At 39.1% G+C, this 25,547-nt stretch overlaps 24 non-coding genes across 24 annotated transcripts; all 24 read right to left on the bottom strand.

Moving 5' to 3' along the window:
• Positions 1-486: 486 nt before the first annotated feature.
• On the bottom strand, positions 487-558 carry TRNAP-UGG (transfer RNA proline (anticodon UGG)). The gene has a single exon. It is a non-coding gene; the product is annotated as a tRNA-Pro (tRNA).
• Positions 559-1,378: 820 nt separating this feature from the next.
• TRNAP-AGG (transfer RNA proline (anticodon AGG)) lies at positions 1,379-1,450 on the bottom strand. The gene has a single exon. It is a non-coding gene; the product is annotated as a tRNA-Pro (tRNA).
• An 820-nt stretch (positions 1,451-2,270) lies between these two features.
• TRNAP-AGG (transfer RNA proline (anticodon AGG)) lies at positions 2,271-2,342 on the bottom strand. Its single transcript has one exon. It is a non-coding gene; the product is annotated as a tRNA-Pro (tRNA).
• An 822-nt stretch (positions 2,343-3,164) lies between these two features.
• TRNAP-AGG (transfer RNA proline (anticodon AGG)) lies at positions 3,165-3,236 on the bottom strand. The gene has a single exon. It is a non-coding gene; the product is annotated as a tRNA-Pro (tRNA).
• Positions 3,237-5,125: 1,889 nt separating this feature from the next.
• Positions 5,126-5,197, bottom strand: TRNAP-AGG (transfer RNA proline (anticodon AGG)). The gene has a single exon. It is a non-coding gene; the product is annotated as a tRNA-Pro (tRNA).
• Positions 5,198-6,019: 822 nt separating this feature from the next.
• Positions 6,020-6,091, bottom strand: TRNAP-AGG (transfer RNA proline (anticodon AGG)). Its single transcript has one exon. It is a non-coding gene; the product is annotated as a tRNA-Pro (tRNA).
• A 1,713-nt stretch (positions 6,092-7,804) lies between these two features.
• On the bottom strand, positions 7,805-7,876 carry TRNAP-AGG (transfer RNA proline (anticodon AGG)). Its single transcript has one exon. It is a non-coding gene; the product is annotated as a tRNA-Pro (tRNA).
• An 806-nt stretch (positions 7,877-8,682) lies between these two features.
• TRNAP-AGG (transfer RNA proline (anticodon AGG)) lies at positions 8,683-8,754 on the bottom strand. The gene has a single exon. It is a non-coding gene; the product is annotated as a tRNA-Pro (tRNA).
• Positions 8,755-9,560: 806 nt separating this feature from the next.
• TRNAP-AGG (transfer RNA proline (anticodon AGG)) lies at positions 9,561-9,632 on the bottom strand. Its single transcript has one exon. It is a non-coding gene; the product is annotated as a tRNA-Pro (tRNA).
• Positions 9,633-10,438: 806 nt separating this feature from the next.
• TRNAP-AGG (transfer RNA proline (anticodon AGG)) lies at positions 10,439-10,510 on the bottom strand. Its single transcript has one exon. It is a non-coding gene; the product is annotated as a tRNA-Pro (tRNA).
• Positions 10,511-11,329: 819 nt separating this feature from the next.
• Positions 11,330-11,401, bottom strand: TRNAP-AGG (transfer RNA proline (anticodon AGG)). The gene has a single exon. It is a non-coding gene; the product is annotated as a tRNA-Pro (tRNA).
• A 1,713-nt stretch (positions 11,402-13,114) lies between these two features.
• Positions 13,115-13,186, bottom strand: TRNAP-AGG (transfer RNA proline (anticodon AGG)). Its single transcript has one exon. It is a non-coding gene; the product is annotated as a tRNA-Pro (tRNA).
• An 806-nt stretch (positions 13,187-13,992) lies between these two features.
• On the bottom strand, positions 13,993-14,064 carry TRNAP-AGG (transfer RNA proline (anticodon AGG)). Its single transcript has one exon. It is a non-coding gene; the product is annotated as a tRNA-Pro (tRNA).
• An 806-nt stretch (positions 14,065-14,870) lies between these two features.
• Positions 14,871-14,942, bottom strand: TRNAP-AGG (transfer RNA proline (anticodon AGG)). Its single transcript has one exon. It is a non-coding gene; the product is annotated as a tRNA-Pro (tRNA).
• An 806-nt stretch (positions 14,943-15,748) lies between these two features.
• TRNAP-AGG (transfer RNA proline (anticodon AGG)) lies at positions 15,749-15,820 on the bottom strand. Its single transcript has one exon. It is a non-coding gene; the product is annotated as a tRNA-Pro (tRNA).
• An 819-nt stretch (positions 15,821-16,639) lies between these two features.
• Positions 16,640-16,711, bottom strand: TRNAP-AGG (transfer RNA proline (anticodon AGG)). Its single transcript has one exon. It is a non-coding gene; the product is annotated as a tRNA-Pro (tRNA).
• An 804-nt stretch (positions 16,712-17,515) lies between these two features.
• Positions 17,516-17,587, bottom strand: TRNAP-AGG (transfer RNA proline (anticodon AGG)). The gene has a single exon. It is a non-coding gene; the product is annotated as a tRNA-Pro (tRNA).
• An 806-nt stretch (positions 17,588-18,393) lies between these two features.
• Positions 18,394-18,465, bottom strand: TRNAP-AGG (transfer RNA proline (anticodon AGG)). The gene has a single exon. It is a non-coding gene; the product is annotated as a tRNA-Pro (tRNA).
• Positions 18,466-19,284: 819 nt separating this feature from the next.
• Positions 19,285-19,356, bottom strand: TRNAP-AGG (transfer RNA proline (anticodon AGG)). The gene has a single exon. It is a non-coding gene; the product is annotated as a tRNA-Pro (tRNA).
• A 1,713-nt stretch (positions 19,357-21,069) lies between these two features.
• TRNAP-AGG (transfer RNA proline (anticodon AGG)) lies at positions 21,070-21,141 on the bottom strand. The gene has a single exon. It is a non-coding gene; the product is annotated as a tRNA-Pro (tRNA).
• Positions 21,142-21,947: 806 nt separating this feature from the next.
• On the bottom strand, positions 21,948-22,019 carry TRNAP-AGG (transfer RNA proline (anticodon AGG)). Its single transcript has one exon. It is a non-coding gene; the product is annotated as a tRNA-Pro (tRNA).
• Positions 22,020-22,825: 806 nt separating this feature from the next.
• TRNAP-AGG (transfer RNA proline (anticodon AGG)) lies at positions 22,826-22,897 on the bottom strand. The gene has a single exon. It is a non-coding gene; the product is annotated as a tRNA-Pro (tRNA).
• An 806-nt stretch (positions 22,898-23,703) lies between these two features.
• On the bottom strand, positions 23,704-23,775 carry TRNAP-AGG (transfer RNA proline (anticodon AGG)). The gene has a single exon. It is a non-coding gene; the product is annotated as a tRNA-Pro (tRNA).
• Positions 23,776-25,459: 1,684 nt separating this feature from the next.
• On the bottom strand, positions 25,460-25,531 carry TRNAP-AGG (transfer RNA proline (anticodon AGG)). Its single transcript has one exon. It is a non-coding gene; the product is annotated as a tRNA-Pro (tRNA).
• Between the last annotated feature and the right edge of the window lie 16 nt (positions 25,532-25,547).

Genomic DNA, 25,547 nt, shown 5'->3' with positions numbered 1-25,547 from the left:
AGAAAAGTAAAACTACCGGGCTTGGAATCGGGAACTTCTTGCATCCAAAGCGAAAACCATACCCCTAGACCAACAAGCGACCTTTCTGTCGACATAGCGCGTAAATACGAGTACTTGTATACAAGGATTCATGTAAAAAGCATGACTTTTGCATGGTAAACTGACGGAGAATAGGACAATGAGTCAAGAATTTGTCCAGATTTAGTCAGGCTAAAAACCATTTCAATGATGCGATTTCGTGAATTGCTTATTTTACACCAATTTTGATTTTAATCATGATTTCCTCATTGGTGCCAAGTTATTATCATGATTTAAAGGCAATTGCTAATTCATGGATGAACGAAGGAGTCCCTTCGCTCTGTCATTTATAGCATTGATTGACCATACCTCAACATGCTGTGCAACAAACGTTGTGAAGATAAAAGCCAGGGCCAGTTCAAAATTGACTTGGGTTTTTGTCGACCAATCCCCAAGAAAAAGGTGCTTGGGCTCGTCCGGGATTTGAACCCGGGACCTCTCGCACCCAAAGCGAGAATCATACCCCTAGACCAACGAGCCACTCATGTTCAAGCAGTGAATAATGTATGAAAATGAGGTTCAATCAACACTTCGATTATCTCATGAGATGAAACTTTGCTGAGAGATAATGAGCATTTTTGGCACAAATAAGTTTTGACAATGTTCTTAATACAAGATGTTGGTCAAAAATGCATGGCTATTGACTTGTACGAACAGCAATATGACTTTTCTATAACAAAAACAATGATTTGGGAACCAATATTTAAGGACATTTCTAACTTTACTCACCACACACTCTAACACTCTATTGAGATGAATACAACTCAGGTCGGAGGACTCTTCGTGTATTGTTCTTATGATTGTCTACTCATCCCAGAAAAATAAACCTACCGGGCTTCGAATCGGGAACTTCTTGCATCCAAAGCGAGAACCATACCCGAGACCAACAAGCGACCTTTCTGTCGACATAGCACATACATACGAGTACTTGTATACGAGGATTCATGTAAAAAGCATGACTTTTGCATAGTAAACTGACGGAGAATAGGACAATGAGTCAAGAATTTGCCCAGATTTAGTCAGGCTAAAAACCATTTCAATGATGCGATTTCGTGAATTGCTTATTTTACACCAATTTTTATTTTAATCATGATTTCCTCATTGGTGTCAAGTTATTATCCTGATATAAAGGCAATTTCTATTTCATGGATGAACGAAGGAGTCCCTTCGCTATGTCATTTATAGCATTGATTGACCATACCTCAGCATGCTGTGCAGCAAAAGTTGTGAAGATAAAAGCCAGGGATAGTTCAAAATTGACTTGGGTTTTTGTCGACCAATCCCCAAGAAAATGGTGCTTGGGCTCGTCCGGGATTTGAACCCGGGACCTCTCGCACCCTAAGCGAGAATCATACCCCTAGACCAACGAGCCACTCATCTTCAAACAGTAAATAATGTATGAAAATGAGGTTCAATCAACACTTCGATTATCTCATGAGATGAAACTTTGCTGAGAGATAATGAGCATTTTTGGCACAAATAAGTTTTGACAATGTTCTTAATACAAGATGTTGGTCAAAAATGCATGGCTATTGACTTGTACGAACAGCAATATGACTTTTCTATAACAAAAACAATGATTTGGGAACCAATATTTAAGGACATTTCTAACTTTACTCACCACACACTCTAACACTCTATTGAGATGAATACAACTCAGGTCGGAGGACTCTTCGTGTATTGTTCTTATGATTGTCTACTCATCCCAGAAAAATAAACCTACCGGGCTTCGAATCGGGAACTTCTTGCATCCAAAGCGAGAACCATACCCGAGACCAACAAGCGACCTTTCTGTCGACATAGCACATACATACGAGTACTTGTATACGAGGATTCATGTAAAAAGCATGACTTTTGCATAGTAAACTGACGGAGAATAGGACAATGAGTCAAGAATTTGCCCAGATTTAGTCAGGCTAAAAACCATTTCAATGATGCGATTTCGTGAATTGCTTATTTTACACCAATTTTTATTTTAATCATGATTTCCTCATTGGTGTCAAGTTATTATCCTGATATAAAGGCAATTTCTATTTCATGGATGAACGAAGGAGTCCCTTCGCTATGTCATTTATAGCATTGATTGACCATACCTCAGCATGCTGTGCAGCAAAAGTTGTGAAGATAAAAGCCAGGGATAGTTCAAAATTGACTTGGGTTTTTGTCGACCAATCCCCAAGAAAATGGTGCTTGGGCTCGTCCGGGATTTGAACCCGGGACCTCTCGCACCCTAAGCGAGAATCATACCCCTAGACCAACGAGCCACTCATCTTCAAACAGTAAATAATGTATGAAAATGAGGTTCAATCAACACTTCGATTATCTCATGAGATGAAACTTTGCTGAGAGATAATGAGCATTTTTGGCACAAATAAGTTTTGACAATGTTCTTAATACAAGATGTTGGTTAAAAATGCATGGCTATTGACTTGTACGAACAGCAATATGACTTTTCTATAACAAAAACAATGATTTGGGAACCAATATTTAAGGACATTTCTAACTTTACTCACCACACACTCTAACACTCTATTGAGATGAATACAACTCAGGTCGCAGGAGTCCTCGTGTATTGTCCTTATAATTGTCTATCACATCCCAGAAAAGTAAAACTACCGGGCTTGGAATCGGGAACTTCTTGCATCCAAAGCGAAAACCATACCCCTAGACCAACAAGCGACCTTTCTGTCGACATAGCGCGTAAATACGAGTACTTGTATACAAGGATTCATGTAAAAAGCATGACTTTTGCATGGTAAACTGACGGAGAATAGGACAATGAGTCAAGAATTTGTCCAGATTTAGTCAGGCTAAAAACCATTTCAATGATGCGATTTCGTGAATTGCTTATTTTACACCAATTTTGATTTTAATCATGATTTCCTCATTGGTGCCAAGTTATTATCATGATTTAAAGGCAATTGCTAATTCATGGATGAACGAAGGAGTCCCTTCGCTCTGTCATTTATAGCATTGATTGACCATACCTCAGCATGCTGTGCAACAAACGTTGTGAAGATAAAAGCCAGGGCCAGTTCAAAATTGACTTGGGTTTTTGTCGACCAATCCCCAAGAAAAAGGTGCTTGGGCTCGTCCGGGATTTGAACCCGGGACCTCTCGCACCCTAAGCGAGAACCATACCCCTAGACCAACGAGCCACTCATCTTCAAACAGTGAATAATGTATGAAAATGAGGTTCAATCAACACTTCGATTATCTCATGAGATGAAACTTTGCTGAGAGATAATGAGCATTTTTGGCACAAATAAGTTTTGACAATGTTCTTAATACAAGATGTTGGTTAAAAATGCATGGCTATTGACTTGTACGAACAGCAATATGACTTTTCTATAACAAAAACAATGATTTGGGAACCAATATTTAAGGACATTTCTAACTTTACTCACCACACACTCTAACACTCTATTGAGATGAATACAACTCAGGTCGGAGGACTCTTCGTGTATTGTTCTTATGATTGTCTACTCATCCCAGAAAAATAAACCTACCGGGCTTGGAATCGGGAACTTCTTGCATCCAAAGCGAGAACCATACCCCGAGACCAACAAGCGACCTTTCTGTCGACATAGCACATAAATACGAGTACTTGTATACGAGGATTCATGTAAAAATCATGACTTTTGCATAGTAAACTGACGGAGAATAGGACAATGAGTCAAGAATTTGCCCAGATTTAGTCAGGCTAAAAACCATTTCAATGATACGATTTCGTGAATTGCTTATTTTACACCAATTTTTATTTTAATCATGATTTCCTCATTGGTGTCAAGTTATTATCCTGATATAAAGGCAATTTCTATTTCATGGATGAACGAAGGAGTCCCTTCGCTATGTCATTTATAGCATTGATTGACCATACCTCAGCATGCTGTGCAGCAAAAGTTGTGAAGATAAAAGCCAGGGATAGTTCAAAATTGACTTGGGTTTTTGTCGACCAATCCCCAAGAAAATGGTGCTTGGGCTCGTCCGGGATTTGAACCCGGGACCTCTCGCACCCTAAGCGAGAATCATACCCCTAGACCAGGGGTCGGCAACCTACGGCTCCGGAGCAGCATGCGGCTCTTTACGGGCTGCTTCTTGACGATATGTACGTATGTACATAGATGCATTGCGGCTCTTGAAATACTTAATTTTGTACCGAATTGGAAAGAAATGGCTCTTCTTGTTATTTTGGTTGCCGACCCCTGCCCTAGACCAACGAGCCACTCATCTTCAAACAGTGAATAATGTATGAAAATGAGGTTCAATCAACACTTCGATTATCTCACGAGATGAAACTTTGCTGAGAGATAATGAGCATTTTTGGGACAAATAAGTTTTGACAATGTTCTTAATACAAGATGTTGGTTAAAAATGCATGGCTATTGACTTGTACGAACAGCAATATGACTTTTCTATAACAAAAACAATGATTTGGGAACCAATATTTAAGGACATTTCTAACTTTACTCACCACACACTCTAACACTCTATTGAGATGAATACAACTCAGGTCGCAGGAGTCCTCGTGTATTGTCCTTATAATTGTCTATCACATCCCAGAAAAGTAAAACTACCGGGCTTGGAATCGGGAACTTCTTGCATCCAAAGCGAAAACCATACCCCTAGACCAACAAGCGACCTTTCTGTCGACATAGCGCGTAAATACGAGTACTTGTATACAAGGATTCATGTAAAAAGCATGACTTTTGCATGGTAAACTGACGGAGAATAGGACAATGAGTCAAGAATTTGCCCAAATTTAGTCAGGCTGAAAACTATTTCAATGATGCGATTTCGTGAATTGCTTATTTTACACCAATTTTGATTTTAATCATGATTTCCTCATTGGTGCCAAGTTATTATCATGATTTAAAGGCAATTGCTAATTCATGGATGAACGAAGGAGTCCCTTCGCTCTGTCATTTATAGCATTGATTGACCATACCTCAGCATGCTGTGCAACAAACGTTGTGAAGATAAAAGCCAGGGCCAGTTCAAAATTGACTTGGGTTTTTGTCGACCAATCCCCAAGAAAATGGTGCTTGGGTTCGTCCGGGATTTGAACCCGGGACCTCTCGCACCCTAAGCGAGAATCATACCCCTAGACCAACGAGCCACTCATCTTCAAACAGTGAATAATGTATGAAAATGAGGTTCAATCAACACTTCGATTATCTCATGAGATGAAACTTTGCTGAGAGATAATGAGCATTTTTGGCACAAATAAGTTTTGACAATGTTCTTAATACAAGATGTTGGTTAAAAATGCATGGCTATTGACTTGTAAGAACAGCAATATGACTTTTCTATAACAAAAACAATGATTTGGGAACCAATATTTAAGGACATTTCTAACTTTACTCACCACACACTCTAACACTCTATTGAGATGAATACAACTCAGGTCGCAGGAGTCCTCGTGTATTGTCCTTATAATTGTCTATCACATCCCAGAAAAGTAAAACTACCGGGCTTGGAATTGGGAACTTCTTGCATCCAAAGCGAAAACCATACCCCTAGACCAACAAGCGACCTTTCTGTCGACATAGCGCGTAAATACGAGTACTTGTATACAAGGATTCATGTAAAAAGCATGACTTTTGCATGGTAAACTGATGGAGAATAGGACAATGAGTCAAGAATTTGCCCAGATTTAGTCAGGATGAAAACCATTTCAATGATGCGATTTCGTGAATTGCTTATTTTACACCAATTTTGATTTTAATCATGATTTCCTCATTGGTGCCAAGTTATTATCATGATTTAAAGGCAATTGCTAATTCATGGATGAACGAAGGAGTCCCTTCGCTCTGTCATTTATAGCATTGATTGACCATACCTCAGCATGCTGTGCAACAAACGTTGTGAAGATAAAAGCCAGGGCCAGTTCAAAATTGACTTGGGTTTTTGTCGACCAATCCCCAAGAAAATGGTGCTTGGGCTCGTCCGGGATTTGAACCCGGGACCTCTCGCACCCTAAGCGAGAATCATACCCCTAGACCAACGAGCCACTCATCTTCAAACAGTGAATAATGTATGAAAATGAGGTTCAATCAACACTTCGATTATCTCATGAGATGAAACTTTGCTGAGAGATAATGAGCATTTTTGGCACAAATAAGTTTTGACAATGTTCTTAATACAAGATGTTGGTTAAAAATGCATGGCTATTGACTTGTACGAACAGCAATATGACTTTTCTATAACAAAAAAATGATTTGGGAACCAATATTTAAGGACATTTCTAACTTTACTCACCACACACTCTAACACTCTATTGAGATGAATACAACTCAGGTCGGAGGACTCTTCGTGTATTGTTCTTATGATTGTCTACTCATCCCAGAAAAATAAACCTACCGGGCTTGGAATCGGGAACTTCTTGCATCCAAAGCGAGAACCATACCCCGAGACCAACAAGCGACCTTTCTGTCGACATAGCACATAAATACGAGTACTTGTATACGAGGATTCATGTAAAAAGCATGACTTTTGCATAGTAAACTGACGGAGAATAGGACAATGAGTCAAGAATTTGCCCAGATTTAGTCAGGCTAAAAACCATTTCAATGATGCGATTTCGTGAATTGCTTATTTTACACCAATTTTTATTTTAATCATGATTTCCTCATTGGTGTCAAGTTATTATCCTGATATAAAGGCAATTTCTATTTCATGGATGAACGAAGGAGTCCCTTCGCTATGTCATTTATAGCATTGATTGACCATACCTCAGCATGCTGTGCAGCAAAAGTTGTGAAGATAAAAGCCAGGGATAGTTCAAAATTGACTTGGGTTTTTGTCGACCAATCCCCAAGAAAATGGTGCTTGGGCTCGTCCGAGATTTGAACCCGGGACCTCTCGCACCCTAAAAGAGAAACATACCCCTAGACCAACGAGCCACTCATCTTCAACCAGTGAATAATGTTTGAAAATGAGGTTCAATCAACACTTCGATTATCTCATGAGATGTAACTTTGCTGAGAGATAATGAGCATTTTTGGCACAAATAAGTTTTGACAATGTTCTTAATACAAGATGTTGGTTGAAAATGCATGGCTATAGACTTGTACGAACAGCAATATGACTTTTCTATAACAAAAACAATGATATGGGATCCAATATTTAAGGACATTTCTAACTTTACTCACCACACACTCTAATACTCCGTGGAGATGAATAAAACTCAGGTCGGAGGACTCTTCGTGTATTGTTCTTATGATTGTCTACTCATCCCAGATAAATAAACCTACCGGGCTTGGAATCGGGAACTTCTTGCATCCAAAGCGAAAACCATACCCCTAGACCAACAAGCGACCTTTCTGTCGACATAGCGCGTAAATTCGAGCACTTGTATACGAGGATTCATGTAAAAAGCATGACTTTTGCATAGTAAACTGACGGAGAATAGGACACTGAGTCAAGAATTTGCCCAGATTTAGTCAGGCTAAAAACCATTTCAATGATGCGATTTCGTGAATTGCTTATTTTACACTAATTTTGATTTTAATCATGATTTCCTCATTGGTGTCAAGTTATTATCATGATATAAAGGCATTTGCTAATTCATGGATGAACGAAGGTGTCCCTTCGCTATGTCATTTATAGCATTGATTGACCATACCTCAGCATGCCGTGCAGCAAAAGTTGTGAAGATAAAAACAAGGGCCAGTTCAAAATTGACTTGGGTTTTTGTCGACCAATCCCCAAGAAAATGGTGGTTGGGCTCGTCCGGGATTTGAACCCAGGACCTCACGCACCCTAAGCGAGAATCATACCCCTAGACCAACGAGCCACTCATCTTCAAACAGTGAATAATGTATGAAAATTAGGTTCAATCAACACTTCGATTATCTCATGAGATGAAACTTTGCTGAGAGATAATGAGCATTTTTGGCACAAATAAGTTTTGACAATGTTCTTAATACAAGATGTTGGTTAAAAATGCATGGCTATTGACTTGTACGAACAGCAATATGACTTTTCTATAACAAAAACAATGATTTGGGAACCAATATTTAAGGACATTTCTAACTTTACTCACCACACACTCTAACACTCTATTGAGATGAATACAACTCAGGTCGCAGGAGTCCTCGTGTATTGTCCTTATAATTGTCTATCACATCCCAGAAAAGTAAAACTACCGGGCTTGGAATCGGGAACTTCTTGCATCCAAAGCGAAAACCATACCCCTAGACCAACAAGCGACCTTTCTGTCGACATAGCACGTAAATACGAGTACTTGTATACAAGGATTCATGTAAAAAGCATGACTTTTGCATGGTAAACTGACGGAGAATAGGACAATGAGTCAAGAATTTGCCCAGATTTAGTCAGGCTAAAAACCATTTCAATGATGCGATTTCGTGAATTGCTTATTTTACACCAATTTTGATTTTAATCATGATTTCCTCATTGGTGCCAAGTTATTATCATGATTTAAAGGCAATTGCTAATTCATGGATGAACGAAGGAGTCCCTTCGCTCTGTCATTTATAGCATTGATTGACCATACCTCAGCATGCTGTGCAACAAACGTTGTGAAGATAAAAGCCAGGGCCAGTTCAAAAATGACCAATCACCAAGAAAATGGTGCTTGGGCTCGTCCGGGATTGGAACCCGGGACCTCTCGCACCCTAAGCGAGAATCATACCCCTAGACCAACGAGCCACTCATCTTCAAACAGTGAATAATGTATGAAGATGAGGTTCAATCAACACTTCGATTATCTCATGAGATGAAACTTTGCTGAGAGATAATGAGCATTTTTGGCACAAATAAGTTTTGACAATGTTCTTAATACAAGATGTTGGTTAAAAATGCATGGCTATTGACTTGTACGAACAGCAATATGACCTTTCTATAACAAAAACAATGATTTGGGAACCAATATTTAAGGACATTTCTAACTTTACTCACCACACACTCTAATACTCTATTGAGATGAATACAACTCAGGTCGCAGGAGTCCTCGTGTATTGTCCTCATAATTGTCTATCACATCCCAGAAAAGTGAAACTACCGGGCTTGGAATCGGGAACTTCTTGCATCCAAAGCGAAAACCATACCCCTTGACCAACAAGCGACCTTTCTATCGACATAGCGCGTAAAAACGAGTACTTGTATACAAGGATTCATGTAAAAAGCATGACTTTTGAATAGTAAACTGATGGAGAATAGGACAATGAGTCAAGAATTTGCTCAGATTTAGTCAGGCTAAAAACCATTTCAATGATGCGATTTCGTGAATTGCTTATTTTACACCAATTTTGATTTTAATCATGATTTCCTCATTGGTGCCAAGTTATTATCATGATTTAAAGGCAATTGCTAATTCATGGATGAACGAAGGAGTCCCTTCGCTCTGTCATGTATAGCATTGATTGACCATACCTCAGCATGCTGTGCAAGAAACGTTGTGAAGATAAAAGCCAGGGCCAGTTCAAAAATGACCAATCACCAAGAAAATGGTGCTTGGGCATGTCCGGGATTTGAACCCGGGACCTCTCGCACCCTAAGCGAGAATCATACCCCTAGACCAACGAGCCACTCATCTTCAAACAGTGAATAATGTATGAAGATGAGGTTCAATCAACACTTCGATTATCTCATGAGATGAAACGTTGCTGAGAGATAATGAGCATTTTTGGCACAAATAAGTTTTGACAATGTTCTTAATACAAGATGTTGGTTAAAAATGCATGGCTATTGACTTGTACGAACACCAATATGACCTTTCTATAACAAAAACAATGATTTGGGAACCAATATTTAAGGACATTTCTAACTTTACTCACCACACACTCTAACACTCTATTGAGATGAATACAACTCAGGTCGCAGGAGTCCTCGTGTATTGTCCTTATAATTGTCTATCACATCCCAGAAAAGTAAAACTACCGGGCTTGGAATCGGGAACTTCTTGCATCCAAAGCGAAAACCATACCCCTAGACCAACAAGCGACCTTTCTGTCGACATAGCGCGTAAATACGAGTACTTGTATACAAGGATTCATGTAAAGAGCATGACTTTTGCATAGTAAACTGACGGAGAATAGGACAATGAGTCAAGTATTTGCCCAGATTTAGTCAGGCTAAAAACCATTTCAATGATGCGATTTCGTGAATTGCTTATTTTACACCAATTTTGATTTTAATCATGATTTCCTCATTGGTGCCAAGTTATTATCATGATTTAAAGGCAATTGCTAATTCATGGATGAACGAAGGAGTCCCTTCGCTCTGTCATTTATAGCATTGATTGACCATACCTCAGCATGCTGTGCAACAAACGTTGTGAAGATAAAAGCCAGGGCCAGTTCAAAAATGACCAATCACCAAGAAAATGGTGCTTGGGCTCGTCCGGGATTTGAACCCGGGACCTCTCGCACCCTAAGCGAGAATCATACCCCTAGACCAACCAGCCACTCATCTTCAAACAGTGAATAATGTATGAAGATGAGGTTCAATCAACACTTCGATTATCTCATGAGATGAAACGTTGCTGAGAGATAATGAGCATTTTTGGCACAAATAAGTTTTGACAATGTTCTTAATACAAGATGTTGGTTAAAAATGCATGGCTATTGACTTGTACGAACAGCAATATGACCTTTCTATAACAAAAACAATGATTTGGGAACCAATATTTAAGGACATTTCTAACTTTACTCACCACACACTCTAATACTCTATTGAGATGAATACAACTCAGGTCGCAGGAGTCCTCGTGTATTGTCCTCATAATTGTCTATCACATCCCAGAAAAGTAAAACTACCGGGCTTGGAATCGGGAACTTCTTGCATCCAAAGCGAAAACCATACCCCTTGACCAACAAGCGACCTTTCTATCGACATAGCGCGTAAATACGAGTACTTGTATACAAGGATTCATGTAAAGAGCATGACTTTTGCATAGTAAACTGACGGAGAATAGGACAATGAGTCAAGTATTTGCCCAGATTTAGTCAGGCTAAAAACCATTTCAATGATGCGATTTCGTGAATTGCTTATTTTACACCAATTTTGATTTTAATCATGATTTCCTCATTGGTGTCAAGTTATTATCATGATATAAAGGCATTTGCTAATTCATGGATGAACGGAGTCCCTTCGCTAAGTCATTTATAGCATTGATTGACCATACCTCAGCATGCTGTGCAGCAAAAGTTGTGAAGATTAAAGCCAGGGCCAGTTAAAAATTGACTTGGGTTTTTGTCGACCAATCCCCAAGAAAATGGTGCTTGGGCTCGTCCGGGATTTGAACCCGGGACCTCTCGCACCCTAAGCGAGAATCATACCCCTAGACCAACGAGCCACTCACCTTCAAACAGTGAATAATGTATGAAAATGAGGTTCAATCAACACTTCGATTATCTCATGAGATGAAACTTTGCTGAGAGATAATGAGCATTTTTGGCACAAATAAGTTTTGACAATGTTCTTAATACAAGATGTTGGTTAAAAATGCATGGCTATTGACTTGTACGAACAGCAATATGACTTTTCTATAACAAAAAAATGATTTGGGAACCAATATTTAAGGACATTTCTAACTTTACTCACCACACACTCTAACACTCTATTGAGATTAATACAACTCAGGTCGGAGGACTCTTCGTATATTGTTCTTATGATTGTCTACTCATCCCAGAAAAATAAACCTACCGGGCTTGGAATCGGGAACTTCTTGCATCCAAAGCGAGAACCATACCCCGAGACCAACAAGCGACCTTTCTGTCGACATAGCACATAAATACGAGTACTTGTATACGAGGATTCATGTAAAAAGCATGACTTTTGCATAGTAAACTGACGGAGAATAGGACAATGAGTCAAGAATTTGCCCAGATTTAGTCAGGCTAAAAACCATTTCAATGATGCGATTTCGTGAATTGCTTATTTTACACCAATTTTTATTTTAATCATGATTTCCTCATTGGTGTCAAGTTATTATCCTGATATAAAGGCAATTTCTATTTCATGGATGAACGAAGGAGTCCCTTCGCTATGTCATTTATAGCATTGATTGACCATACCTCAGCATGCTGTGCAGCAAAAGTTGTGAAGATAAAAGCCAGGGATAGTTCAAAATTGACTTGGGTTTTTGTCGACCAATCCCCAAGAAAATGGTGCTTGGGCTCGTCCGAGATTTGAACCCGGGACCTCTCGCACCCTAAAAGAGAAACATACCCCTAGACCAACGAGCCACTCATCTTCAACCAGTGAATAATGTTTGAAAATGAGGTTCAATCAACACTTCGATTATCTCATGAGATGTAACTTTGCTGAGAGATAATGAGCATTTTTGGCACAAATAAGTTTTGACAATGTTCTTAATACAAGATGTTGGTTGAAAATGCATGGCTATAGACTTGTACGAACAGCAATATGACTTTTCTATAACAAAAACAATGATATGGGATCCAATATTTAAGGACATTTCTAACTTTACTCACCACACACTCTAATACTCCGTGGAGATGAATAAAACTCAGGTCGGAGGACTCTTCGTGTATTGTTCTTATGATTGTCTACTCATCCCAGATAAATAAACCTAACGGGCTTGGAATCGGGAACTTCTTGCATCCAAAGCGAAAACCATACCCCTAGACCAACAAGCGACCTTTCTGTCGACATAGCGCGTAAATTCGAGCACTTGTATACGAGGATTCATGTAAAAAGCATGACTTTTGCATAGTAAACTGACGGAGAATAGGACACTGAGTCAAGAATTTGCCCAGATTTAGTCAGGCTAAAAACCATTTCAATGATGCGATTTCGTGAATTGCTTATTTTACACCAATTTTGATTTTAATCATGATTTCCTCATTGGTGTCAAGTTATTATCATGATATAAAGGCATTTGCTAATTCATGGATGAACGAAGGTGTCCCTTCGCTATGTCATTTATAGCATTGATTGACCATACCTCAGCATGCCGTGCAGCAAAAGTTGTGAAGATAAAAACAAGGGCCAGTTCAAAATTGACTTGGGTTTTTGTCGACCAATCCCCAAGAAAATGGTGGTTGGGCTCGTCCGGGATTTGAACCCAGGACCTCACGCACCCTAAGCGAGAATCATACCCCTAGACCAACGAGCCACTCATCTTCAAACAGTGAATAATGTATGAAAATTAGGTTCAATCAACACTTCGATTATCTCATGAGATGAAACTTTGCTGAGAGATAATGAGCATTTTTGGCACAAATAAGTTTTGACAATGTTCTTAATACAAGATGTTGGTTAAAAATGCATGGCTATTGACTTGTACGAACAGCAATATGACTTTTCTATAACAAAAACAATGATTTGGGAACCAATATTTAAGGACATTTCTAACTTTACTCACCACACACTCTAACACTCTATTGAGATGAATACAACTCAGGTCGCAGGAGTCCTCGTGTATTGTCCTTATAATTGTCTATCACATCCCAGAAAAGTAAAACTACCGGGCTTGGAATCGGGAACTTCTTGCATCCAAAGCGAAAACCATACCCCTAGACCAACAAGCGACCTTTCTGTCGACATAGCACGTAAATACGAGTACTTGTATACAAGGATTCATGTAAAAAGCATGACTTTTGCATGGTAAACTGACGGAGAATAGGACAATGAGTCAAGAATTTGCCCAGATTTAGTCAGGCTAAAAACCATTTCAATGATGCGATTTCGTGAATTGCTTATTTTACACCAATTTTGATTTTAATCATGATTTCCTCATTGGTGCCAAGTTATTATCATGATTTAAAGGCAATTGCTAATTCATGGATGAACGAAGGAGTCCCTTCGCTCTGTCATTTATAGCATTGATTGACCATACCTCAGCATGCTGTGCAACAAACGTTGTGAAGATAAAAGCCAGGGCCAGTTCAAAAATGACCAATCACCAAGAAAATGGTGCTTGGGCTCGTCCGGGATTGGAACCCGGGACCTCTCGCACCCTAAGCGAGAATCATACCCCTAGACCAACGAGCCACTCATCTTCAAACAGTGAATAATGTATGAAGATGAGGTTCAATCAACACTTCGATTATCTCATGAGATGAAACTTTGCTGAGAGATAATGAGCATTTTTGGCACAAATAAGTTTTGACAATGTTCTTAATACAAGATGTTGGTTAAAAATGCATGGCTATTGACTTGTACGAACAGCAATATGACCTTTCTATAACAAAAACAATGATTTGGGAACCAATATTTAAGGACATTTCTAACTTTACTCACCACACACTCTAATACTCTATTGAGATGAATACAACTCAGGTCGCAGGAGTCCTCGTGTATTGTCCTCATAATTGTCTATCACATCCCAGAAAAGTGAAACTACCGGGCTTGGAATCGGGAACTTCTTGCATCCAAAGCGAAAACCATACCCCTTGACCAACAAGCGACCTTTCTATCGACATAGCGCGTAAAAACGAGTACTTGTATACAAGGATTCATGTAAAAAGCATGACTTTTGAATAGTAAACTGATGGAGAATAGGACAATGAGTCAAGAATTTGCTCAGATTTAGTCAGGCTAAAAACCATTTCAATGATGCGATTTCGTGAATTGCTTATTTTACACCAATTTTGATTTTAATCATGATTTCCTCATTGGTGCCAAGTTATTATCATGATTTAAAGGCAATTGCTAATTCATGGATGAACGAAGGAGTCCCTTCGCTCTGTCATGTATAGCATTGATTGACCATACCTCAGCATGCTGTGCAAGAAACGTTGTGAAGATAAAAGCCAGGGCCAGTTCAAAAATGACCAATCACCAAGAAAATGGTGCTTGGGCATGTCCGGGATTTGAACCCGGGACCTCTCGCACCCTAAGCGAGAATCATACCCCTAGACCAACGAGCCACTCATCTTCAAACAGTGAATAATGTATGAAGATGAGGTTCAATCAACACTTCGATTATCTCATGAGATGAAACGTTGCTGAGAGATAATGAGCATTTTTGGCACAAATAAGTTTTGACAATGTTCTTAATACAAGATGTTGGTTAAAAATGCATGGCTATTGACTTGTACGAACACCAATATGACCTTTCTATAACAAAAACAATGATTTGGGAACCAATATTTAAGGACATTTCTAACTTTACTCACCACACACTCTAACACTCTATTGAGATGAATACAACTCAGGTCGCAGGAGTCCTCGTGTATTGTCCTTATAATTGTCTATCACATCCCAGAAAAGTTAAACTACCGGGCTTGGAATCGGGAACTTCTTGCATCCAAAGCGAAAACCATACCCCTAGACCAACAAGCGACCTTTCTGTCGACATAGCGCGTAAATACGAGTACTTGTATACAAGGATTCATGTAAAGAGCATGACTTTTGCATAGTAAACTGACGGAGAATAGGACAATGAGTCAAGTATTTGCCCAGATTTAGTCAGGCTAAAAACCATTTCAATGATGCGATTTCGTGAATTGCTTATTTTACACCAATTTTGATTTTAATCATGATTTCCTCATTGGTGCCAAGTTATTATCATGATTTAAAGGCAATTGCTAATTCATGGATGAACGAAGGAGTCCCTTCGCTCTGTCATTTATAGCATTGATTGACCATACCTCAGCATGCTGTGCAACAAACGTTGTGAAGATAAAAGCCAGGGCCAGTTCAAAAATGACCAATCACCAAGAAAATGGTGCTTGGGCTCGTCCGGGATTTGAACCCGGGACCTCTCGCACCCTAAGCGAGAATCATACCCCTAGACCAACCAGCCACTCATCTTCAAACAGTGAATAATGTATGAAGATGAGGTTCAATCAACACTTCGATTATCTCATGAGATGAAACGTTGCTGAGAGATAATGAGCATTTTTGGCACAAATAAGTTTTGACAATGTTCTTAATACAAGATGTTGGTTAAAAATGCATGGCTATTGACTTGTACGAACAGCAATATGACCTTTCTATAACAAAAACAATGATTTGGGAACCAATATTTAAGGACATTTCTAACTTTACTCACCACACACTCTAATACTCTATTGAGATGAATACAACTCAGGTCACAGGAGTCCTCGTGTATTGTCCTCATAATTGTCTATCACATCCCAGAAAAGTAAAACTACCGGGCTTGGAATCGGGAACTTCTTGCATCCAAAGCGAAAACCATACCCCTTGACCAACAAGCGACCTTTCTATCGACATAGCGCGTAAATACGAGTACTTGTATACAAGGATTCATGTAAAAAGCATGACTTTTGCATAGTAAACTGATGGAGAATAGGACAATGAGTCAAGAATTTGCCCAGATTTAGTCAGGCTAAAAACCATTTCAATGATGCGATTTCGTGAATTGCTTATTTTACACCAATTTTGATTTTAATCATGATTTCCTCATTGGTGTCAAGTTATTATCATGATATAAAGGCATTTGCTAATTCATGGATGAACGGAGTCCCTTCGCTAAGTCATTTATAGCATTGATTGACCATACCTCAGCATGCTGTGCAGCAAAAGTTGTGAAGTATAAAGCCAGGGCCAGTTCAAAATTGACTTGGGTTTTTGTCGACCAATCCCCAAGAAAATGGTGCTTGGGCTCGTCCGGGATTTGAACCCGGGACCTCTCGCACCCTAAGCGAGAATCATACCCCTAGACCAACGAGCCACTCACCTTCAAACAGTGAATAATGTATGAAAATGAGGTTCAATCAACACTTCGATTATCTCATGAGATGAAACTTTGCTGAGAGATAATGAGCATTTTTGGCACAAATAAGTTTTGACAATGTTCTTAATACAAGATGTTGGTTAAAAATGCATGGCTATTGACTTGTACGAACAGCAATATGACTTTTCTATAACAAAAAAATGATTTGGGAACCAATATTTAAGGACATTTCTAACTTTACTCACCACACACTCTAACACTCTATTGAGATTAATACAACTCAGGTCGGAGGACTCTTCGTATATTGTTCTTATGATTGTCTACTCATCCCAGAAAAATAAACCTACCGGGCTTGGAATCGGGAACTTCTTGCATCCAAAGCGAGAACCATACCCCGAGACCAACAAGCGACCTTTCTGTCGACATAGCACATAAATACGAGTACTTGTATACGAGGATTCATGTAAAAAGCATGACTTTTGCATAGTAAACTGACGGAGAATAGGACAATGAGTCAAGAATTTGCCCAGATTTAGTCAGGCTAAAAACCATTTCAATGATGCGATTTCGTGAATTGCTTATTTTACACCAATTTTTATTTTAATCATGATTTCCTCATTGGTGTCAAGTTATTATCCTGATATAAAGGCAATTTCTATTTCATGGATGAACGAAGGAGTCCCTTCGCTATGTCATTTATAGCATTGATTGACCATACCTCAGCATGCTGTGCAAGAAACGTTGTGAAGATAAAAGCCAGGGCCAGTTCAAAAATGACCAATCACCAAGAAAATGGTGCTTGGGCATGTCCGGGATTTGAACCCGGGACCTCTCGCACCCTAAGCGAGAATCATACCCCTAGACCAACGAGCCACTCATCTTCAAACAGTGAATAATGTATGAAGATGAGGTTCAATCAACACTTCGATTATCTCATGAGATGAAACGTTGCTGAGAGATAATGAGCATTTTTGGCACAAATAAGTTTTGACAATGTTCTTAATACAAGATGTTGGTTAAAAATGCATGGCTATAGACTTGTACGAACACCAATATGACCTTTCTATAACAAAAACAATGATTTGGGAACCAATATTTAAGGACATTTCTAACTTTACTCACCACACACTCTAACACTCTATTGAGATGAATACAACTCAGGTCGCAGGAGTCCTCGTGTATTGTCCTTATAATTGTCTATCACATCCCAGAAAAGTAAAACTACCGGGCTTGGAATCGGGAACTTCTTGCATCCAAAGCGAAAACCATACCCCTAGACCAACAAGCGACCTTTCTGTCGACATAGCGCGTAAATACGAGTACTTGTATACAAGGATTCATGTAAAGAGCATGACTTTTGCATAGTAAACTGACGGAGAATAGGACAATAAGTCAAGTATTTGCCCAGATTTAGTCAGGCTAAAAACCATTTCAATGATGCGATTTCGTGAATTGCTTATTTTACACCAATTTTGATTTTAATCATGATTTCCTCATTGGTGCCAAGTTATTATCATGATTTAAAGGCAATTGCTAATTCATGGATGAACGAAGGAGTCCCTTCGCTCTGTCATTTATAGCATTGATTGACCATACCTCAGCTTGCTGTGCAACAAACGTTGTGAAGATAAAAGCCAGGGCCAGTTCAAAAATGACCAATCACCAAGAAAATGGTGCTTGGGCTCGTCCGGGATTTGAACCCGGGACCTCTCGCACCCTAAGCGAGAATCATACCCCTAGACCAACCAGCCACTCATCTTCAAACAGTGAATAATGTATGAAGATGAGGTTCAATCAACACTTCGATTATCTCATGAGATGAAACGTTGCTGAGAGATAATGAGCATTTTTGGCACAAATAAGTTTTGACAATGTTCTTAATACAAGATGTTGGTTAAAAATGCATGGCTATTGACTTGTACGAACAGCAATATGACCTTTCTATAACAAAAACAATGATTTGGGAACCAATATTTAAGGACATTTCTAACTTTACTCACCACACACTCTAATACTCTATTGAGATGAATACAACTCAGGTCGCAGGAGTCCTCGTGTATTGTCCTCATAATTGTCTATCACATCCCAGAAAAGTAAAACTACCGGGCTTGGAATCGGGAACTTCTTGCATCCAAAGCGAAAACCATACCCCTTGACCAACAAGCGACCTTTCTATCGACATAGCGCGTAAATACGAGTACTTGTATACAAGGATTCATGTAAAAAGCATGACTTTTGCATAGTAAACTGATGGAGAATAGGACAATGAGTCAAGAATTTGCCCAGATTTAGTCAGGCTAAAAACCATTTCAATGATGCGATTTCGTGAATTGCTTATTTTACACCAATTTTGATTTTAATCATGATTTCCTCATTGGTGTCAAGTTATTATCATGATATAAAGGCATTTGCTAATTCATGGATGAACGGAGTCCCTTCGCTAAGTCATTTATAGCATTGATTGACCATACCTCAGCATGCTGTGCAGCAAAAGTTGTGAAGATTAAAGCCAGGGCCAGTTCAAAATTGACTTGGGTTTTTGTCGACCAATCCCCAAGAAAATGGTGCTTGGGCTCGTCCGGGATTTGAACCCGGGACCTCTCGCACCCTAAGCGAGAATCATACCCCTAGACCAACGAGCCACTCATCTTCAAACAGTGAATAATGTATGAAAATGAGGTTCAATCAACACTTCGATTATCTCATGAGATGAAACTTTGCTGAGAGATAATGAGCATTTTTGGCACAAATAAGTTTTGACAATGTTCTTAATACAAGATGTTGGTTAAAAATGCATGGCTATTGACTTGTACGAACAGCAATATGACTTTTCTATAACAAAAAAATGATTTGGGAACCAATATTTAAGGACATTTCTAACTTTACTCACCACACACTCTAACACTCTATTGAGATTAATACAACTCAGGTCGGAGGACTCTTCGTATATTGTTCTTATGATTGTCTACTCATCCCAGAAAAATAAACCTACCGGGCTTGGAATCGGGAACTTCTTGCATCCAAAGCGAGAACCATACCCCGAGACCAACAAGCGACCTTTCTGTCGACATAGCACATAAATACGAGTACTTGTATACGAGGATTCATGTAAAAAGCATGACTTTTGCATAGTAAACTGACGGAGAATAGGACAATGAGTCAAGAATTTGCCCAGATTTAGTCAGGCTAAAAACCATTTCAATGATGCGATTTCGTGAATTGCTTATTTTACACCAATTTTTATTTTAATCATGATTTCCTCATTGGTGTCAAGTTATTATCCTGATATAAAGGCAATTTCTATTTCATGGATGAACGAAGGAGTCCCTTCGCTATGTCATTTATAGCATTGATTGACCATACCTCAGCATGCTGTGCAGCAAAAGTTGTGAAGATAAAAGCCAGGGATAGTTCAAAATTGACTTGGGTTTTTGTCGACCAATCCCCAAGAAAATGGTGCTTGGGCTCGTCCGAGATTTGAACCCGGGACCTCTCGCACCCTAAAAGAGAAACATACCCCTAGACCAACGAGCCACTCATCTTCAACCAGTGAATAATGTTTGAAAATGAGGTTCAATCAACACTTCGATTATCTCATGAGATGTAACTTTGCTGAGAGATAATGAGCATTTTTGGCACAAATAAGTTTTGACAATGTTCTTAATACAAGATGTTGGTTGAAAATGCATGGCTATAGACTTGTACGAACAGCAATATGACTTTTCTATAACAAAAACAATGATATGGGATCCAATATTTAAGGACATTTCTAACTTTACTCACCACACACTCTAATACTCCGTGGAGATGAATAAAACTCAGGTCGGAGGACTCTTCGTGTATTGTTCTTATGATTGTCTACTCATCCCAGATAAATAAACCTACCGGGCTTGGAATCGGGAACTTCTTGCATCCAAAGCGAAAACCATACCCCTAGACCAACAAGCGACCTTTCTGTCGACATAGCACGTAAATTCGAGCACTTGTATACGAGGATTCATGTAAAAAGCATGACTTTTGCATAGTAAACTGACGGAGAATAGGACACTGAGTCAAGAATTTGCCCAGATTTAGTCAGGCTAAAAACCATTTCAATGATGCGATTTCGTGAATTGCTTATTTTACACCAATTTTGATTTTAATCATGATTTCCTCATTGGTGTCAAGTTATTATCATGATATAAAGGCATTTGCTAATTCATGGATGAACGAAGGTGTCCCTTCGCTATGTCATTTATAGCATTGATTGACCATACCTCAGCATGCCGTGCAGCAAAAGTTGTGAAGATAAAAACAAGGGCCAGTTCAAAATTGACTTGGGTTTTTGTCGACCAATCCCCAAGAAAATGGTGGTTGGGCTCGTCCGGGATTTGAACCCAGGACCTCACGCACCCTAAGCGAGAATCATACCCCTAGACCAACGAGCCACTCATCTTCAAACAGTGAATAATGTATGAAAATTAGGTTCAATCAACACTTCGATTATCTCATGAGATGAAACTTTGCTGAGAGATAATGAGCATTTTTGGCACAAATAAGTTTTGACAATGTTCTTAATACAAGATGTTGGTTAAAAATGCATGGCTATTGACTTGTACGAACAGCAATATGACTTTTCTATAACAAAAACAATGATTTGGGAACCAATATTTAAGGACATTTCTAACTTTACTCACCACACACTCTAACACTCTATTGAGATGAATACAACTCAGGTCGCAGGAGTCCTCGTGTATTGTCCTTATAATTGTCTATCACATCCCAGAAAAGTAAAACTACCGGGCTTGGAATCGGGAACTTCTTGCATCCAAAGCGAAAACCATACCCCTAGACCAACAAGCGACCTTTCTGTCGACATAGCACGTAAATACGAGTACTTGTATACAAGGATTCATGTAAAAAGCATGACTTTTGCATGGTAAACTGACGGAGAATAGGACAATGAGTCAAGAATTTGCCCAGATTTAGTCAGGCTAAAAACCATTTCAATGATGCGATTTCGTGAATTGCTTATTTTACACCAATTTTGATTTTAATCATGATTTCCTCATTGGTGCCAAGTTATTATCATGATTTAAAGGCAATTGCTAATTCATGGATGAACGAAGGAGTCCCTTCGCTCTGTCATTTATAGCATTGATTGACCATACCTCAGCATGCTGTGCAACAAACGTTGTGAAGATAAAAGCCAGGGCCAGTTCAAAAATGACCAATCACCAAGAAAATGGTGCTTGGGCTCGTCCGGGATTGGAACCCGGGACCTCTCGCACCCTAAGCGAGAATCATACCCCTAGACCAACGAGCCACTCATCTTCAAACAGTGAATAATGTATGAAGATGAGGTTCAATCAACACTTCGATTATCTCATGAGATGAAACTTTGCTGAGAGATAATGAGCATTTTTGGCACAAATAAGTTTTGACAATGTTCTTAATACAAGATGTTGGTTAAAAATGCATGGCTATTGACTTGTACGAACAGCAATATGACCTTTCTATAACAAAAACAATGATTTGGGAACCAATATTTAAGGACATTTCTAACTTTACTCACCACACACTCTAATACTCTATTGAGATGAATACAACTCAGGTCGCAGGAGTCCTCGTGTATTGTCCTCATAATTGTCTATCACATCCCAGAAAAGTGAAACTACCGGGCTTGGAATCGGGAACTTCTTGCATCCAAAGCGAAAACCATACCCCTTGACCAACAAGCGACCTTTCTATCGACATAGCGCGTAAAAACGAGTACTTGTATACAAGGATTCATGTAAAAAGCATGACTTTTGAATAGTAAACTGATGGAGAATAGGACAATGAGTCAAGAATTTGCTCAGATTTAGTCAGGCTAAAAACCATTTCAATGATGCGATTTCGTGAATTGCTTATTTTACACCAATTTTGATTTTAATCATGATTTCCTCATTGGTGCCAAGTTATTATCATGATTTAAAGGCAATTGCTAATTCATGGATGAACGAAGGAGTCCCTTCGCTCTGTCATTTATAGCATTGATTGACCATACCTCAGCATGCTGTGCAAGAAACGTTGTGAAGATAAAAGCCAGGGCCAGTTCAAAAATGACCAATCACCAAGAAAATGGTGCTTGGGCTTGTCCGGGATTTGAACCCGGGACCTCTCGCACCCTAAGCGAGAATCATACCCCTAGACCAACGAGCCACTCATCTTCAAACAGTGAATAATGTATGAAAATTAGGTTCAATCAACACTTCGATTATCTCATGAGATGAAACTTTGCTGAGAGATAATGAGCATTTTTGGCACAAATAAGTTTTGACAATGTTCTTAATACAAGATGTTGGTTAAAAATGCATGGCTATTGACTTGTACGAACAGCAATATGACTTTTCTATAACAAAAACAATGATTTGGGAACCAATATTTAAGGACATTTCTAACTTTACTCACCACACACTCTAACACTCTATTGAGATGAATACAACTCAGGTCGCAGGAGTCCTCGTGTATTGTCCTTATAATTGTCTATCACATCCCAGAAAAGTAAAACTACCGGGCTTGGAATCGGGAACTTCTTGCATCCAAAGCGAAAACCATACCCCTAGACCAACAAGCGACCTTTCTGTCGACATAGCACGTAAATACGAGTACTTGTATACAAGGATTCATGTAAAAAGCATGACTTTTGCATGGTAAACTGACGGAGAATAGGACAATGAGTCAAGAATTTGCCCAGATTTAGTCAGGCTAAAAACCATTTCAATGATGCGATTTCGTGAATTGCTTATTTTACACCAATTTTGATTTTAATCATGATTTCCTCATTGGTGCCAAGTTATTATCATGATTTAAAGGCAATTGCTAATTCATGGATGAACGAAGGAGTCCCTTCGCTCTGTCATTTATAGCATTGATTGACCATACCTCAGCATGCTGTGCAACAAACGTTGTGAAGATAAAAGCCAGGGCCAGTTCAAAAATGACCAATCACCAAGAAAATGGTGCTTGGGCTCGTCCGGGATTGGAACCCGGGACCTCTCGCACCCTAAGCGAGAATCATACCCCTAGACCAACGAGCCACTCATCTTCAAACAGTGAATAATGTATGAAGATGAGGTTCAATCAACACTTCGATTATCTCATGAGATGAAACTTTGCTGAGAGATAATGAGCATTTTTGGCACAAATAAGTTTTGACAATGTTCTTAATACAAGATGTTGGTTAAAAATGCATGGCTATTGACTTGTACGAACAGCAATATGACCTTTCTATAACAAAAACAATGATTTGGGAACCAATATTTAAGGACATATCTAACTTTACTCACCACACACTCTAATACTCTATTGAGATGAATACAACTCAGGTCGCAGGAGTCCTCGTGTATTGTCCTCATAATTGTCTATCACATCCCAGAAAAGTGAAACTACCGGGCTTGGAATCGGGAACTTCTTGCATCCAAAGCGAAAACCATACCCCTTGACCAACAAGCGACCTTTCTATCGACATAGCGCGTAAAAACGAGTACTTGTATACAAGGATTCATGTAAAAAGCATGACTTTTGAATAGTAAACTGATGGAGAATAGGACAATGAGTCAAGAATTTGCTCAGATTTAGTCAGGCTAAAAACCATTTCAATGATGCGATTTCGTGAATTGCTTATTTTACACCAATTTTGATTTTAATCATGATTTCCTCATTGGTGCCAAGTTATTATCATGATTTAAAGGCAATTGCTAATTCATGGATGAACGAAGGAGTCCCTTCGCTCTGTCATTTATAGCATTGATTGACCATACCTCAGCATGCTGTGCAAGAAACGTTGTGAAGATAAAAGCCAGGGCCAGTTCAAAAATGACCAATCACCAAGAAAATGGTGCTTGGGCTTGTCCGGGATTTGAACCCGGGACCTGTTGCACCCTAAGCGAGAATCATACCCCTAGACCAACGAGCCACTCATCTTCAAACAGTGAATAATGTATGAAGATGAGGTTCAATCAACACTTCGATTATCTCATGAGATGAAACGTTGCTGAGAGATAATGAGCATTTTTGGCACAAATAAGTTTTGACAATGTTCTTAATACAAGATGTTGGTTAAAAATGCATGGCTATTGACTTGTACGAACACCAATATGACCTTTCTATAACAAAAACAATGATTTGGGAACCAATATTTAAGGACATTTCTAACTTTACTCACCACACACTCTAACACTCTATTGAGATGAATACAACTCAGGTCGCAGGAGTCCTCGTGTATTGTCCTTATAATTGTCTATCACATCCCAGAAAAGTAAAACTACCGGGCTTGGAATCGGGAACTTCTTGCATCCAAAGCGAAAACCATACCCCTAGACCAACAAGCGACCTTTCTGTCGACATAGCGCGTAAATACGAGTACTTGTATACAAGGATTCATGTAAAGAGCATGACTTTTGCATAGTAAACTGACGGAGAATAGGACAATGAGTCAAGTATTTGCCCAGATTTAGTCAGGCTAAAAACCATTTCAATGATGCGATTTCGTGAATTGCTTATTTTACACCAATTTTGATTTTAATCATGATTTCCTCATTGGTGCCAAGTTATTATCATGATTTAAAGGCAATTGCTAATTCATGGATGAACGAAGGAGTCCCTTCGCTCTGTCATTTATAGCATTGATTGACCATACCTCAGCATGCTGTGCAACAAACGTTGTGAAGATAAAAGCCAGGGCCAGTTCAAAAATGACCAATCACCAAGAAAATGGTGCTTGGGCTCGTCCGGGATTTGAACCCGGGACCTCTCGCACCCTAAGCGAGAATCATACCCCTAGACCAACGAGCCACTCATCTTCAAACAG

Source organism: Lampetra fluviatilis, chromosome 24 (genome assembly GCF_964198595.1).
Source record: "Lampetra fluviatilis chromosome 24, kcLamFluv1.1, whole genome shotgun sequence".
Taxonomy (NCBI): Eukaryota; Metazoa; Chordata; class Hyperoartia; order Petromyzontiformes; family Petromyzontidae; genus Lampetra; species Lampetra fluviatilis.
The sequence above is the reverse complement of the archived record's forward strand: the minus strand, read 5'-3'. Positions and strand labels throughout refer to the sequence as shown.